The sequence below is a fragment of the Neodiprion virginianus genome, chromosome 4, assembly GCF_021901495.1.
Source record: "Neodiprion virginianus isolate iyNeoVirg1 chromosome 4, iyNeoVirg1.1, whole genome shotgun sequence".
Classification (NCBI taxonomy): domain Eukaryota; kingdom Metazoa; phylum Arthropoda; class Insecta; order Hymenoptera; family Diprionidae; genus Neodiprion; species Neodiprion virginianus.
The window spans coordinates 8,405,847-8,423,128 of record NC_060880.1 but is presented as its reverse complement, the minus strand read 5'-3'; the positions used below and the strand labels follow the sequence as shown (position 1 = coordinate 8,423,128).

General features: G+C 37.1%; 1 protein-coding gene across 5 annotated transcripts in view; it reads right to left on the bottom strand.

The window, feature by feature from the left end:
- LOC124302331 (protein artichoke-like) overlaps positions 1-17,282 on the bottom strand; it is a 255,418-nt gene that overhangs the window by 129,530 nt on the left and 108,606 nt on the right. For 4 of the 5 annotated variants that reach the window (XM_046758422.1, XM_046758420.1, XM_046758425.1 and 1 more), the window contains exon 1: positions 6,843-7,468. The exons of the other annotated variant lie outside the window; for it this stretch is intronic. The gene's annotated coding sequence lies outside the window, so the exon portion shown is untranslated. Of the gene's footprint in view, positions 1-6,842; positions 7,469-17,282 lie in introns of those variants that run through there. 5 annotated transcript variants of the gene reach the window in all.

Here is a 17,282-nt window from a genome sequence, read left to right as displayed (position 1 = left end):
ATTCGTATCCTGACATCAGGACGCTGGGGAACGATGCTAATGGCTCTGGTAAACAGACCGAGCACGGACCCAGTAATTCTATCAAAGATGTTTTGTACTGTAATTGACAAACGAAATGTAAGGGCTGCCCCCGTGCCCTCAAACATAATTGGTTTTCAATCGATTGAAGCAACTTTGCTCCAATAACGTCTGCGTGTTTGAACTTTCGAGAAATGATTGACGGCGCGCGCGTCTATTCGGTCACGTTGTTATTGCTTTTCGAGAAAACACAATTATTGCAGATAGTGAAAATAAATTAGGATCCAAACAAAGGTTTCGGTCTTCTGGAATTCACTTTACGTTTACTCATGCTCCCCAATTACCGCATTTTTCAGCCGGGTGACTTGGTTCGGCTTAAATTTTTTCTAAAATATTAGGTGTGACTAAACACGGAGAAAAAAGTCACTTGAAGTTGTTGCGATTCATTTGAATCCCATGCAAGATCTTTAAATCTTACTCTGAAATAGCTCAAGTCTCCAAAACGGTAATCCAATCAATCCAATCGATGGTCCGATTCGCAGTTTTCAGGATGCTTGACTTCATGTAAAAGAAATTTTAGTTAGTATATGCGAAATTAGTAAATTTGGGGAAAACTTTCTCGAGAAGAGTGTAAATGAGAAAAATGACGGTGATCGTCCGACAGTGAATGGATGTTAAGAAGGCTTGAATCATATTTTAAGTTAGTAAAGATTCTCATCGTTTCTTCGAAACAAGGGGAAAATGAATAATGTTTCATCTGTATTTTCCCTGTATTCGGAAATTCTTGTGACAACGGTATTTCCGAGGTTTCTTCAGCCGGATGCTTTCACGTTCATGCGCAAAATTAGAATAAACTTGGAGACGTTCCGTTTAAGCTCACGACGGATGCACCGCAGCTTCGCGTCAACATCTGCAAGCAGGTCGAGCTCAAAAGATCGAATGACTAAAACGAAACTTGCGTAGTTTTAGCGTCATCGAGACAGAGAATATGCTTTAGCTCTCGTATACCGAGAGAAAAGGATGAAACTTAGCGGACTGATTGTGAGTGATCGACTGCGCATGCGCGATATTATTTAAGTTGATTGGTCGGAAAGATCGTACCGCGGCAATATTTTCGTCTGCAACATGCGAGGCAGCGTTGCCAACTCTGCGGAAATTAGAGACTGTTTAAAGAAAAAAAAAAGGAGTTGTTTTCTTATTAAGAAATATTTCGTTCAGGCCGGCATACGAAGGAAGAGATCGAAAGATCACCGACGAAATCTCGAGAAAAAATCTCCAAATATGGTCTGTGAGATCAAAACAATAGACTAAAAATCAACCAACTGTGATGTTCCTGTGAAAATATGCACCAATTATATAGCGTCTTCAATCTTCTAAAATTTATTTGACAAGTTGATGGTCCTTAATATTCAAAATAAAAACATGTTATGTAAGTAAAAATTCCTAATATCTTTATACTCACAATTCAGGTTGTAGGTTATAAATATATTTATGTTGCCTCGTTCGGTGATTCTCGTTATATATTTCTACGAAACTTGTCAGTATTATAAAGCGAGAAAATTAAATGTATCTATTGAGTTTCCATACCATCAAACATTATTTTTGAAAATGAGAAATGTCAAGAATTATAATTATTGCAACGCCATTCAGGACATCTGAAAACTTACTGATTGTGGTGCGATCTAAATAAGAAATCTAAAGAATCGTTTTCGCGCCATTTGAAGAAATATTTGTCTGACAGGTTGGCAGCACTGCTGCAATGCAGAAGCGCCACCTTACTCGAAACGGGGTACTAGAAATGTCAAACGTTCCCGCGCCGAGTGGTGAATTGAAATTAGGTAGTTACGATGATTTGTAACAGTGACCAATAAAAGTTTGACCATCCTGAACCAATGACTACATCAACGCAACTGTCTTGAGATCTTCTTAACCTAAGAAAATTCGCGACACCTAACCCAACCTCCATAGTCCGATGAGTTTGACGTTGTAACGACTGCGCAGGAGAATCCTAAAAATCTCGCGCATGCGCGGTGGGATGCTTAATCTACAAACTTTCACAGTAATTTCCTCCCGACGCATTACTAAACCCTGGTTTTCACTCGCTTGCCAAAGAAGATCCGCGCGACAATTCATCTCAAGATCGAGACGTTCGTCGAAGGTTCTCCAAAATCTAGGCAGCTTGTCGGGGCGTGGCGGATCATTTGCTCGAGTTGGTATTCAATAACGGAACGTACACTTCCTACCCGTCATGCACCCGGCATTCCAGTCGGCGGAATTGGATGGTCGATCACTACGGATGGAAATACGATTAATTAGCTCCCAGAAGAGGAGGTGTCTATAGGTAACTCTGCGGCGGTGACGGTCGGTGAGTCGTTTCGAGTTTGCCGAATGGATGGGAGGAAGTGGTGGATGGATATGTAGAGACTCAATTGGCGTGACGATCCGTTTAATTAGTTACCCGAATGGCAGCCCTCTCTCTCTCTCTTTTTCTCCCTCTTTGCTCGTAACGTGATCTCACCACTCCGGTGATCACCCAGGGATCACCCCCGCATGCTGCGACAGGATCTGCAGACCGCGCCAAATATACCGTCAGCATCGACGACGCTCACACGTCCAACTTGATGGGATCAGTTCTGGTGGCCCTGGATCTGATAGAGTGGATTCGTGCGACGTGGTTCAAGGGTTGCGACTTTTTATTCCTGCATGCGTTTCAAGCGAGGTTTTTACCGTATAGGCCTCGATGAGGGCGGGGAGAAATGGACTTTTCATTCGTTCAGAAAATTCATCATTTTCATGGCATTGGCAAATGGAATTAGAAACCAACGCGACACCGAGAGACGTAATATACTCAGATTTTTTTCCAAATACCATAATTTCAACTTTACCATGCTTTGAATGAATACTTTAAGATTCTTTACACGTTGATCAAACTCGAAGCAATGTTCGAACGATCGAAGTAGGGGCCAGAAATGGCTGCCAACTGTTTCTTGGTGATAGACAACAATGTCGTGAGGTCTAATTGTGGAAACGGAAGTTAATTTTCATAAGTAAAAATGATGAGAGTTGTCTGAAAGTTGGCCAGTATTTGAATAAAAAATACCGTTTACTTCCAAAGTATCTTTAACGTTAATCTCCGAGCTCGGGTTATTTTACTTGAAGAAAAAATATAGGAAATCCAGACTGGTTGGGGCTCACCGTAGCCATTGCGATGAAGGTACGACAAATATATCGTCACAAAAATGGTCGTTCGCAATTTTTCGCCCCGGTAGAACCACTTCGACATAATACGGCAATAAAATACGAGAACGCGGAAGAAAAGATAAGACAGGATGGGGAAAGGTGGGGGAGGGGGTGAGTAGAAACATGTCACAACCCTCTGACGATCTTGAATCCCCGAGCAAATGTGGACATACGGAATAACAGAGAGACAGAAAATGAGAAAGGGATTGAGGGTATCGATGCGGATGACTTACAGCTTCTATGTATTAAATCAGGCGGCGATACCTTCGTTATTCTTTCGATAGTTTCACCGCAACCTTCTCAATTGTCGGCATAAATAACTTCTAACTTGTAACGATTGAAATGTCCTCGCAAATCGTATAGTCGTAAGAATTCGTGATACACAAAATTTAACTGTGACGGTAAGTCACGTGATGTGTTGACGTCCTTAAGGTTTTTCTATATCGAAGAAACGCTCTCTCTTGATGTAATCGGGTATTTCTCATCACGTTCCGAAATTCAAGCCCCGAGTCGTTAGTGCCGAGTAACATGCATTTATTATCGATGCAAAATTTTTATTTACTCGCAAGTTATCGAAACTAAGACTGTTGAAAACAAAACCCGAAAAAAATTTGATCAATTTATTGCTTCAAAAGTAATTCCTTCACCTTGTCCCTTTGTCCGAAATCAATAAACAAAAGCTGTTCATCTAAAATACAAAAATGTTCTTATTTATTAAATACTGCTGAAATTTTCGAAAATGAATGTTAATTGTACGTCAAAGCTTTCATTGCATTTCGACAAATACATAAAACGGATCATGAATTTTAAATATATTTACCACGAAATAAAATTATTCCCTCATCGTTTTACGAATATTCGATTTGTGATAGCTTCGAATGAGATTTGTGAACGCAGCCTTAAGTTTTTAACTCTTAACGAAACTCCTAATTTGTAGGTGTGGCGGTTTTTTTTTTAAACGCTGAAATGAGTTTGTCCAAGCTTTTGGTTGGAATTATTTAAAAGACATATTTTTCTTGGTCATTATCTCATTGTACGTACATGAAGGTAAATCCGTATAGTATAATACATTTGTTTTAATTTTTTTATTGCGTTTTAGGAAGTAAAGTGTATACGCAAAATGTGAAAGCAATTCGTCATCTTAATGTTATATAAAATTTTCGTCCGGACTTCTGAATTGTTTTTTTCAGCTCATATGACGTGTTTTTTAATTTTCAACCGATATAACTGTGCGCTAGAATTTATAACAAGCCCCGTGAAATGATCAATGAAACATTTGAGGGAGATAATTTTCAAATAACCAAGCACAAGTAAAGTAACAAAGAAAAAGACAATGTTACATAACGCTAATTTAATTAATTTACACTTGTGCATCAGACATTTTCCAATTTACTAACTTCAGATGTGTATGAATGAGCGAAAGATCGACGTACGAATGGTTAGAATACAAAATTTTACAAGATTCGCAAAGAAAATATCCCGAAGTTTTGAATACATAATTCTGCAATTGCTTGTTAATCAAAATAAAATTTTATTGTTCAAATCATCGGAGAAACTGACATTTCGATCTGAGAAAAAATATTCAAAATTATTAATTAATTGTAATATTTATTTTTAATCGTCGTACTCACTATAAAATTGAACCTCAAACTTTGGAAAAAACTTTTATAGATCCAGAACAAATCACTGCTTAGACTTGGGAGAATATCTGCAAGACTTGTACCAAGATCTTAATTCAGTTACTGATCTAAAAAATCTGCGTCTCAATTGCTCCTTTTGGAACTAAATTATCGCAACATGTGAACTACAAGTGACGAAAAAATATTTCTCACGCGTAATTTTCTACTATATTGTATTTGTAACACCACTTGACATAGCGTAGTAGGCATATTTTTATTGAAAAAAAAAAGGATCAACTTTCAATCTTCAAATTATCATTCTCAAAATTTTTCTGTAAAAAGAATACGATTCGAATCACGTGCCGAACCTTGCGTAGAACCAGTTTGCTCATCGGCATTAAATATATTCAAACACTCGATGTAATTTGTAGTTTGTAAAAAAAAATTTCGTCAATTTCCGGTTCTTTACAGTAAAGGATTTCACCTCAAAGTGTCATAATGAACGCACCGAAAGGATCGATAGAAACTCATTACGTTTCTCCCGCCCCTTTCTGGTATCACTTCATTGCGTAGCTATAAATATTATACGAATTAACTTTTCTTTCGGAGGGTGGCGCTACATAAATAATGCATCCGTGAAATCTAGCTCATAAGTACCAAGTGTAGTGAGGAAAAAAGTCTGTTTGGTGGTCGACGTTTTTTTCGTTCATTTGATCAATAATGCGGTTCGATTTATTGAACTTATAGACGGGCTTTCATTGCAAGCATTTTTTTGTTGATTCGCTACCTAGACTTCTCTATTTTTTCGGAAATCAGTAGAATCAATCTTAAGTCGAAACTAATAACCATTAGTTGGATTAATTAGATAAGTGTTGTTTTTCAACCGATTTTCTGCAAGCGATTCTAGCCTAAATTTCCATGTGCTAAAAACTTTCATCGATTAGGATTTAATTTGGTTTATATGTGACTTATTTTGGGTTTGGATAATATTTCACCTCGCGTTTACCATTTATGGTGCTTTTTGGTAGCTTGCCAACTTTCGTTCAGTCTTAAAAACCTCACGATCAGAGTTTTCATTGAAACTTGATCGATCGAAATTTCAGATACGTGAATTTTTTCAGATGTTACAACTGATTGTGCATATCACTGCAACGCAATGACGAATTTATTCGATATCTTGATTGGCAGTTAGATATTTTGCAGTTGCTTAGAAATGTCCTCTAAAATGCATCAAATTTCACAGATCTGAAGCTGTATTTTACTACCATTCGAGAATTACTTCAAAATAATGGCAGATCTGATTTTACGTAAAATCTTCCCGCATAGAATATAAGTGGAAATAAACGGGAAGAGTAATTTATCTCATAGTAAAGATGTGAACGACGAATCTAACTTCATTTAAATCATAAATACAATTTCGTTCATACGTTAAAAAAATCAAGTGAAGTGGCAAAACACCGAAAATATTTCAATGCATACTAGACAGTATTCAAAATCGTTTAATGTATCTAAGGAGTTTAACTGATATAAAATTGTAGCCAGCCAAATTCTTGACCAATTTACAGTAAAGAACATCCAATATTAATACAGAAAAACTCGCAGTTTTCAAATAAAACCATTAAAATCATTTCCGACACCCTTGGATTTAAATAAAAACAAAACAAAGACAAACTAAATATCTATTTGAACAGTGTTGCGTAGATATTTGATTGGTAAAACAGAATATTTGTATATTACCGGAAACATAAATTTGTTCGAAATGAACAATTTTTTTTTTTTCTCCTGTTTTTTCGCTGTTATAAAATAACAGGAATTTCATACAATCAAATATGTCCATATAGGGCTAAGATGATGTTTTTGTTTTAAATTTTTCCCTCACACTCCGTCACCTGCGAATTTAAAGACGAAGAAAAGGTTCGACCAGGTCTGAAAAGCACGGAGAAAATCGCAAAATTTTCCACCTACCCGCTATTCACTGCGCGGTCGGAATGCAGTGAACTTCGAGAGTTTACCGACTACTGCAGTCGAGGCTGTTGTATTTCACACACGCTATTCACTTGTTCTCCGGCTCGCCTTAACACAACGCGACATGTCACACGATTGAAATACACGCCAGGGACACGTGGTGATCAAACTCGCAAGCATAGAGGTATAACGGCGTAGTTTTCACACAACGATTAATTTCCCGTTTGAATATGAATGCAGCTACGATTCCGTGAAACCGCACACCTGCCGCCACTAGTGTCGCAAAAGCAAAGTTGAGGAGGATAATTAAATATCTTCTTTGTTTATTTATTTATTTGTTTATTTTTTTTTTTTTCTTTATACTTCACTCGACGATCGTTTCGCACCAATCGGACACTAACGAAAACTAGACACGTATAAATCAGCTTTTTTTTTTTCTAATCTTTTTCTCTCCGTATCACTTCTCTCTCTCTCTCTCTCTCTCTTTTGCACTCTGCCTAGTTTCTTTTTTTTTTCTTCTTCCGTCACGTCACCGGTGTAGCCACTTTAAGGACACGTCGTGGCGCGCACGGTAAGCTTTTTAAGCTATTCACTTGTACGGCAAGGAACACGTGGTGCCGCTTCGTGGCCTCGCGAACGACTGGCTGACGCGCGCTGCCCGACCCGATACTGACTTTCTCTACTGCCGGAGCAGCTTCGCGTTTCGCCCGAAGTGTTTCGTTGCCTCGCGGCGCGCCCCTCGATGCTACGCCACTGAAGCGGAATTTCGGATTCGTTTTTATACTTGACTTTTCTCTGTTTTCAGAGAAAAATTTAGGTATTTGTAACCATCCCGAAAATGAAAAGTTGAGTTTTCACTTGATCTCGACGTTTCAGGATCTAGAGAATCACCTTCGACCTTTTTGCCTGGACGTCTGTGCGTAAGTACACTGAGAGAAATTTTTAATTCCGGTTACCGCTCGGTTCTTGACTATTTTCATTTTTTACCACAATCGACGAAATATGGTTGTAGGTAGAAAATGAAAATTAGTTTTTTAGTTCTTACCGGAAAGTCCAGCATACGTTACTGTTCTTTCTCATTGTAATCGCTGTTACTATATTTTCTTGCAACTGTTGCGAAAATTTAACGCTTGAGCAATTGGAAATTGACGTTAAAGCCTTGTTTAACTAAAAATGTAGAGTAAACCGAACAAAATGATTTTGCGTTGCGATTATCAAAAAAGGATCGACAATGGCGCAAAATGGTTACGTGTACCTCGTTTTTCGTAATCCCAACAATATTTGAATAGTTTTTTCAACGATGCATGTCTTACTGAATTTTTCTAGTTGCTATAAGAAACGAAATTTTTTCCGGTGTAGTGACCAATTTTTTTGTCTGACGATATCTCGAGAACGAGTCACAGGATTTTAATGATTTTGTTCTTGATCAGCGCGCGTTTTTTAAACTTAGAAATGATTAGATTTTAGCTTTCATCGGTTCGGTACTTTTTCAATTATTTAAATAACAAAATTCTATAAAATTCAAATAAAAGTGATGATATCTTGAGAATGGATGAATAGATTTATATGAAAATTGGTACATTGGGATTTTTTGGGTCGCTCATCAGGGGTCTTAGGTAAGATTTGCGATCGTCAAATTTGAAGTATTCGATAAACTGAACAATACTAAAAACATTTGAATTTTGATGACGAATCTAAAGTCAGATTGCGAAATCCAAAATGCTGATCCGATACGATGGAAAAAAAAACATAAAAATATTTTAATTCTGGTAAAAATTCCTAGGCGAAGGTTTTTTGGATCACCGATAACGAATTCAAGGTCGTACTTCCAAAATTTGTAATGACGGCTCCGATATAATGGTTCAAAATAAAACAACGTCATATTTTCATGCAATATGTTATCCGAGGGTTTTAAAAGCGTTAATCACGAATCTGAATTTCTAGTTCGAAATTCGAATGGGATATTATTCTGTTTTTTTTTCTCTCAACTTGGAACCTGCAGTGTGAGAACGGAAAGTTCGAGGGCTGGCTAAAGCCGCTTGTTTCCAAACTGTTTAGATTTCAATCAGCAACAGTCAACTGTAACGGTACATTGTATTGCTTTTGTTTTTTGAGTTTGTGAGCATTTTTTTTTTTTTTTTTTTTCTTTTACTTCGTTTGGAAATTTTCGATTTGGAAACCTACTACAGGTTCAACTTATTTTTAAAACTAAATTTTTTCCGATTTAATTAACTTCTAATGTATTCTATTCCCGGAACAATATTAGTTGTAAGAAAAAACAAAAGAATAAAAATTCCAACATGTGTGTTTGATTCTGTTCCCTCGATTTCTGTTGGATACCTATCGTGATTATCGGTTGGAATGAGACGCCTTTATTTCACTAATGTATTTAAGTGACAATCAAATTAATGTCTCAATTTACATCTAACCTAAAGTTACATACTAATTAACATACCTTTTCTTACCTTACTAAAAAGACAAGATTTTTCCTAAATCATTCTTGAAAAAACTGTTATTCTTCATTTATAACACAAAAATTCAATGTTTACTCGTGTTCTATTCGATTTTACTCAGCTTTTTTTTATTTCGAATCGATACAACGTCCGTGTTTTTGTCCAAAGTTTATTTTTAATTTTAATTAGCGAGTTTCAGTCACATTTCTTCCTTGATTGTGATCTCGTTTCACTGGCTTTGGATCCAAAAATGAGTAGCAGTTTTTTTTCCGTCAACTTGAAACGATTATTCTTCTTGCGACGAAACTTTTCTCTGGCGATTGACATCGGTTATTGAATTTTTTTTCCAAAGTTATTTTATTTATGAACTTTTTTTCAATGCCAAATGATAATATTGGGAGAATCTCCGATATCTTGTCAAATCACATTAAATTTTCAAGTTGATTGGGCGCATAAATATTTAGTTTAAAGTTTGTTTCTCTCGTTTTTGTTAACTGATTGGTTCCGTGATTTACTTGGACCAATTGAACGTGTTGCTTGTAGATTATTGTTTTGTATTCTTGTTTTCGATATTCTAGAGCAATTTTCAAAGCTATACGTGTAACATAATGAGCGTGTATTTCCCTTTCAATTCCATTTCCCCGAAATTGTTATTAATTCTTTGTTACTTTTTTATTGAATTGGATTCAGCAGCTTTTAATCTATAAACGAATGCAAAGAAAATTGCTTCAAGTAATTTATTTATTCTCTTTGATGTCCGCGGGTCGCGGCGTAGCAGGATGATTAATTTTAATCGCGTAAAACGGCAATCAATTTTTGGGTGAAAAAGTCGGAAAGACGTCGATATAATGTAAAAATGTAACGAAGAAAAATGACGATCAACGAGAGAAGCTTATAAATTATTTTGGATAACAATTGTAAACAAAGAGGATGAATTTTTTTACATTCCTATTATGTAATTTGTAAGTATCTTGTTTAGTCAGCTTAAAATAACTTTATGTGTTACAAATAAATTTCACTCCTCGTGTGTCATGAAATTCGGTCATTTGATCTTGGATGAAAATAAAATGAACTCATCCACACTTTGGTCTATCGAAAAAATTAAATTTCTTTCGAAGAAATAAATTTACACATCGAGTAATAAAATATCTACACGATAGATGATTCACAACTTGGTGCACGCCACGATCTCCTCTTCGGTATAAAAAATGTCGCCTTTTATATTTCAATTTTCCAGATCCATAATATTTCCTCATCGAATATCAGTTGGTAAATCAACGCGGTTCAAGTTTAATCATAGAAGAATTTGCTGGTCGTTGAAACGGCCTCGGGGTTCTTGGATTTTCCGAAATTAAAATCATCCCGGAGTGGATCACAAAAATCTTGCGGGGTGATGTTGGTTGTCAGGCAAGCAACGGTATGACAGGCGAATCGTTCCAACGAAAATGTGTATATTACATAAAATGCGTATAATATCGAGGGAGAAACAGGTGTGGATTGGAATAACGTAAAAAATGAAAGAAAGAAGAAGACAAAAAAAAAAAAAATGAAAGGGAGGCTGCCGGCTGGGAAATGAGTTTTTATTCAAAGTAACGAAATTCTCAATCCATTTGACACGCCGTGTCAGCCTGCAATATTTGATTATATCGTGTAACGTTTCTTGACGATGACTTGTGTGTACAATTGTACGTGTATTTTGGATCCTGCATAATTGTGTTTGTTTTTGATGTAAGAATGAAATATCGCGGTATTATGCGAGGTCGCATCGACTTAATCACATTTTTATTTCACAGATATATGTATACATCGTTTTTTCGACTTTCGTATGCGTATAATTTTCATAATATTATACAGAAACGGGGGCGGTGATTCATTCCAAAGATAAACGAGCTCTTCAGTCCCGGGAGAATTTGTACGGATCATTTCAAATTCAAGAGATAGACGCGTGCAAGCCCCTAATGAATCAGATAGGCTCCATTGTTTCAAATTTATGATTGATTTAGAGTTTTCGAATTTCCACAATACATACCATTTCTCGTTCCGGCTCGATTCACACAAATTTGTCAAGCACGCTTTCAGACCTTACATTACTGCGTTCAACAATCAAGCCAAACTTTTCCTATTGTATCGAGTTTCCGAACGTACATACCCGCCTATCTGCCCATCTACGACCAAAAATATCGTGAGAATTCAGGGAAACTTACAGCGTTTAGAAAACTTTTCGTTGAGGATAAATCGCATCGAGTGTTTTTGAAGCTGAAGTTATGAAACGGGAAACGAGTAGTTAATAAGCTCAACATCTTCCCCAGCTCGGATGAGTTCCGAGCTCTTGAAACATTATAAAATGACATATTTTTCTCAAGCAATTTTGTTAATTCAGTTGCTCGAAAGTAAATGGGCCGATCGAATCTAAAATTTAACCAGTTCAAAGCTGCGAAGAGTCGCGTCAATCAATACCAAAATCATTTGAATTCGTTGATCCGTTTTAGAGATATGATCGTTTTGTTTTGTTTTTTTTTTTTTTAATTTTTTTTAGTTAAAACCTCGTCGATTGAAAGCTAAATCATCGAAACCCGTTCATTCGTTTTCGAATTATCATCGGACAAAATATTGAACCCAAACACACGTATATTATCTGATCAAATACGAATAAAAAAAAAAATAACGCTTCACCGATTCGTTTAACAACTGTAATAACTTGCAGTATCTAATGTTTAACCAGCAAACATGTATTTGATGTTACGTTTCATGCTTTTTCGCTCAAAAGCTTTGGGTTCGGCTGAAAATTTAGTGTTTAGAATTTTGTTTTTTTTTTACTACTTCTTGAAAAATCAGTAAGCCGGTTGAAACGAGAAAAATTTTCGGTAAAACTTTACGTAAACTTTTATCAAACATGGGATACACGCTACTTTTTTTGAGGAAATGAATGTCTGTGCCTAGAATGAGTTGGAGACTCACTGTTAGTAATAATGAAGAGAGTGCAGAGGTTCGTATGAATGATTGAAAGAGTTGATGTGACAAAGCCGAGTTGAAGAATGATTAAAACTATAATGTTATCTATGGAATATCAAAGGAATAGTAGAATGAAGAAATTTTCAAAATCTCTCAATTACGGAGTTGTCAGAAAGGAATTTTCAATATTAATGGATTACAGCTACAGAGTACAGCTTCCGATTATATGCTTTCGGGATGATTTCGATTTTGAGATTCTTTTATTAGTTAATTAAATTCCGGTGTCAGCGATGCGATGGTTCGAATACAGTGCCGAAGACATCCGAATCTGAATTTTCAAATCTTAACCGCGTAATAAAGTGAATTGCTAGTAATATAAGTCATGAATACAAAAAAACAGTAAGCACTTTTTTCCCATTTATCCATGAATCAAATTTTCGTCAACTTTACTTATAATCGTAGTGAGTATGAACCGCATGAAATATTCCAAACGCATGAATAAATGAAGCGAGATTCCGGAAAGCCGAGGGAACAGATGCCCGACTCGGGATCCAGATGCATCAATCTTATACCCTCACCGAGTGTGTTTCACAAGTTTCAGGTATCCTATGACCCTTCCTCCCTAAGGAAGACCCGCTCTGAATATGCGGACGTGTGCATCTATTATATATTCCATGTCACAGGTCAAGTTCGAGCCTCGGGGATCAGTGTGAATTTAAAAGAAATTTGAATCATACTTTACTTGTTTCCAAACAAAATTGATTCGATAAATTTATCGCCTTTTTTTGTCTTTTAATTGAAAAAATTTTCAAGTTTCAATATTTTTCAAATACTGTTAGGTTCACTTGGTACCGTTACAGTCTTCGAAAAATGAAAGCGGGACGTGCGCGTGAAGAAGTAAATCAAAAAAAATTTAACTAAATTAATAATCAAGCATTTGCCTTGGAGCTCTTTATTCGAGGGTGCAGTAAAAATATCTCCAATGTGAAACCTAGCTCTGTTGGAACAGTTCGGCAATATCCGTGCACCAAGGGATATTCACCGAGAGAAAACACATCTAGGATTTCCCTATCCATGTATCGACTCGTGCATTTCGTTGCCGAGAACTTAGCCACCACTTTGAGGTGTACTATGACAGCACTCAAGACGAAGTGTCAACCGCAGTGTCTGAGATTCGGTACACTTCGCGTAGATATTACTTTCAGAATGATGTACATAGTTATATTTATGTATATACAACGCATGTATACATAAATGCATGGATGTGTAATACGAAGAACGAATATACGCACAAGGCTGAGCGAGTTGGTGGTTAGTCCCCACGGTTGCCTCGAGTTGGTCATCCCTATGTAAAGAGCTGGTGGTAAATGTGTTTGGACAAATATTCCAGGGGTTTGTGTATAAGTTGCGGAACGCTTCTAAAAGCCCGAACCGCTCTTAGTGCCACTCAAAATGTATGCGTTTGGTAAACCGTATTATCTATACCTTATACCCGCGTGAATCAACAATTTATCACCAGATTTTTCTGATATTTGTCAACGTTTAGTGCGATTGAGAGAAAATGAGAGAGAGAGAAAGAGAGAGAGAGAATGAGAAAAGCGTTCATTCAACATATCCTGGGGCAGCGAGTCTTCATTTGGTTGTTTGTCATCGAATAACGCGATTGCTCGTCTAGGGAAATTATCTAAGAAAGGTATGCAGCCATGGCTTACACGGCATGAATAGTATATTAGGTATCTAGGGGAAAAATAGGCGTTTCTTGTCGAGAGCGGATGTTTGTAGAACGAGTTGTAGGTCGACGGTGACGAAGGCGCAAATAAAAATTGGGCTAAAAATGATTGTTTCTTTTATCATGCTCTGACGCCGACGAAAGTGAGGTTAGAGCCGTCACAACGACTGCTTCGATTTTAATACTACCCGCCATGAAAAGATCGTACTCAATATATTTCTCCGCAAGAGGCGACATTTTTTGCATTTATTTCACTGTTACAAGTTTTTTTTTACTCCGTGGCGAGTTATTATTTCCGATTATTTCCCCGGTCACGAAACTGTGACTACTATCCCGTTTTAAACGTTCACAAAATACGAGTTTTCGATGCATGTGTGTTAGAAATATCTTTATATAATGCACGGTTTTGTATGCAAGCCTTGGCAATTCCCATTCTCACCATGTTCTTAAAGTGTGACAATTTGCGTGGCTGGTTGATACCATTTTTGTCCGCAAACGGTAGTATCGGTAAAGCCGGGTGCGACAAGGACACGACTAGAGTATGGCTTTCTCAATACTAACGCTTATGCGGGAAACTCTTGTACTAACTGGCCCCCTGTAACGGCACGGCTTTTGCCCCCCAGTGCCCAGACCTGAATGCAGGATGTCCTAATTTAGAAGACGCATTACGTTTTCATCCGACCAAACGGTTCGATTGGAAAATTTATCCTTCAAAAGTCGTATGGTTTAGTGGGAGGCAGATGAAGAATTTTTTTCGAGCCGTCCAGCAGCATAACTGGTGATGCTGCGGAGTATGGACCAGTTTTTTCGAATGGAATCACACATTTTTGTTTCAACTCAAATATTCTTTATTTTGAAAATGCACAACTTTCTCAGGACATTTTTTCTATGCCTGCATAACATCATCAATTCATCGCTATTATTCAGCGGACAATGGCTACATGAAATACAGTCGTGAGGTCAAAGTTGGGGCTGGTTTTTGGTCGCCTATAATTAATAAGTGAGACCTTACTCAGTCGGTAATGTCTGATTAAAGATACCATCCTCTTAACGGTCCCTCAATCCACTAAAATCCGTCGATTCATCACCATTATTCGGCGATCGGTAGTCGCATAGAGTACAGTCGTGTGGTCAATGTCGGGCCGGTGCTTGGACGCCTATAACTAACAAGTGAGGTCTTACTCGGTCGGTAATGAGTGATTACAGATACCGTCCTCTTAACGGTACCTCGATCCAATAAAATGCATCGATTCATCGCTATTATTCGGCGATCGGTAGTCACATAGAGTACAGTCGTGTGGTCAAAGTTGGGGCTGGTTTTTGGACGCGTACATTAGCTCATTATGCGAACTTGTACGAGTACCGGGGATCATTAGTTAGTTGGAGGCTAGTCAGTGAACCGACAGCCCTGGCAGGAACAGTATGCACTGCAGCAGGTATACGAACACCTACTTCGGGTTGTCGTGTATCCTGGTAATTAGTACACGAGTAGCGGTGCAACTTTTCCGACCATTTTCGCGGTTGATGTTCGCCGTAAGCGAGAAATCTAGGCGAGTGTGAAGAGCTCTCACCGCTCGCAGGATTGGCTGCGTACCCCGCGAAATCCCGGCACCTGGATGATCCCCAAGCACACACACACAGCTCCGCACAATCCATGAAATTATATTTCCGCTTGCGTAGTTTGCGTTGTAAATAAATCCAGATTTATGCTGTTCTACGGCACCGGCTGCAGTTTTACTCCACGGATTTCGGTCGTCGTGGATCTACACTTTTTGATCTATAATATTTGCCGGGTCTATGATCTTGCACGTGAATGCGGACAATGTTGTCGCTTCTTGTATTGTTTTTCATCTTTTCTTTGATCGATATACTATAGACGAAAGAGAGTCTAGAATAAGGCAAAAAAGTTACAATACGAGTAACATATTCAATCATATCCCAAGAAAAAATCTTTTCATCTAAACTAGAGAATCAATAATATTTTCTCGTATTGTGAACTTGTATATTTATAAGGTTGAGGTCTTTCGTAGAGTTTATTATGTATTCAAAGCAAAAAACACATCGAAATCTGAATTTATGCAGAATATCAAAATGAAAAATTCTCATGAAGCAGTAAAAAATAATATTGTAAGTTTTGTGGAAGCTGTTGCAGGAAAAATTTCCTGATGCCCTGGATAGAAATATTTATATGCAAATAACTTGTCAGTTACGAAATGGATTCTTACATTTTAAAATGTAGGTTAAAAAATGTGGTTCCTGTTAAAAATCGAATATTCCCACAAAATTTTCCCATTCTCTGACGTTTTTCGATGCAGTGAAGAAATCCTTTGTAATTTTCTTGTATTTGTTATTCAACAGATTTCGAGATATATTCATTATACATCAACAAATGTAATATCGGTATCCAAAATCGAGCTTACAGGCAATCAATTGGCGGAGGATTCGTTTATAAGTAGAACGAGTTATTTTTGATAAGAATTTGGCAAGCAATATGGACTAATAAATAATAGTATAATGTTATTTCTCTGACATTGTTAATAGCACGGTGTTGATAGATGAGATTCAGTGTTTTAATTTTTTCCAGCATTACAGAGACGTTCATAATCAGATCTAACAAGACGGATTAGTTTTAGTGAAACTTTTCGAACACGCTTATATCAGGTTTATTTTTTTCACCTCCGTATGACCAGATTGAACAAAATACAAGTTAAAATTTATCAACAACAGAGTATTGTTTATTTAAATTACAGGATTTCCAAAGTCTTTTCAAATTGTAAAAGACTGTGTAAAAAGTTACATACTTTAAATTGAGATTGATTACAGGATGTTTTTGCGGGGCGGGGTTGAAATTCCGAATTTGAAAAGTTCCGAAAGCTCCTAATTCCGAATTATTTGGTGGCGAAACTTGAAGAAAAGATATGAAAATTTTATAAAACAACAAAGTTTCGCATTGCAAGATTCCGATAGGGCAAACTTCCGAAAATTGAATTGTGCTAACACAGCGTAGTTTACTCAACGAGTGGGTGTAAAAAATCAGGAAAACCGAAAATCGGAATGACCAGGATTCCGAATGAAAAAATATCGAAACTCCAAAACGAAGAAAGACCAAATTGGTGAAATTTCACCAAGCCAGAAATTCAGGGTACTGAAAATCTCGGATCTTTCAGAATCTGGCTGATTGAGATTTATAAATTTTCTCATTTTCGCACCTTCGGAACTTTGACTCGTCCAAGTTAGACCCTTTCAGAATTTCATGCTTTCGAAATCCTGCCGTTTTGGAACTTTGCGCATCGGGTTTTGCGCCAT